The sequence below is a fragment of the Phoxinus phoxinus genome, assembly GCF_949152265.1.
Source record: "Phoxinus phoxinus genome assembly, chromosome: 12".
NCBI classification, from domain to species: Eukaryota; Metazoa; Chordata; class Actinopteri; order Cypriniformes; family Leuciscidae; genus Phoxinus; species Phoxinus phoxinus.
Genome location: NC_136887.1, coordinates 32,197,261 through 32,197,901, shown reverse-complemented (window position 1 = coordinate 32,197,901; position 641 = coordinate 32,197,261).

The following is a 641-nucleotide window of genomic DNA, read 5'->3' as shown; positions in this document are numbered from 1 at the left end:
ACACACACACACTCACATTAATGGGTCATATATAGACACTAAATGATGTATAAAATAATATCTTACCCTCATGATCTTTTTTTTTTATGGTTATTGTTTTTTCTATCATCTATTTCTCATTTATTTTTATTTTTCTCTTTGTTTTAGTTACGCATTGCTAACTTCTTCCTTTATTCTGTATGTTCAGATGACATTGTATACATATTGTTGTTATATTTTATACAGACATTTTTGTCATTTTGTTACAAAATTGTATACCACGCGATTGTCATCTCTGTTCTGTTTCCAAGCATAATGAAACAAATAAAATAAAATAAAATTATGGGTTATAGAGCGACGACTAACGGTCAGAGAGCGATAATACAATCTGGTGCCAAAGTACCAGAGCTTAGTCAAATAGAGACATACGGTAGGATACTATTACTGAATTAAACCGAGGATGAGTGATACAAGTGCAGTGCGTTCAATGGATTGATGATCAGCTGACAAAACATCTTTCCAGAATCATTCATTATACGAAAACTCCATAAAAAAAAGTTTTGAAAATGACATAGGCCTAGGACCTTTATACATGCACGACAATACTCTAGTGGTGAACAGGGTAAACATCACCATACCTGCCACAGTTTATTAATCACTGT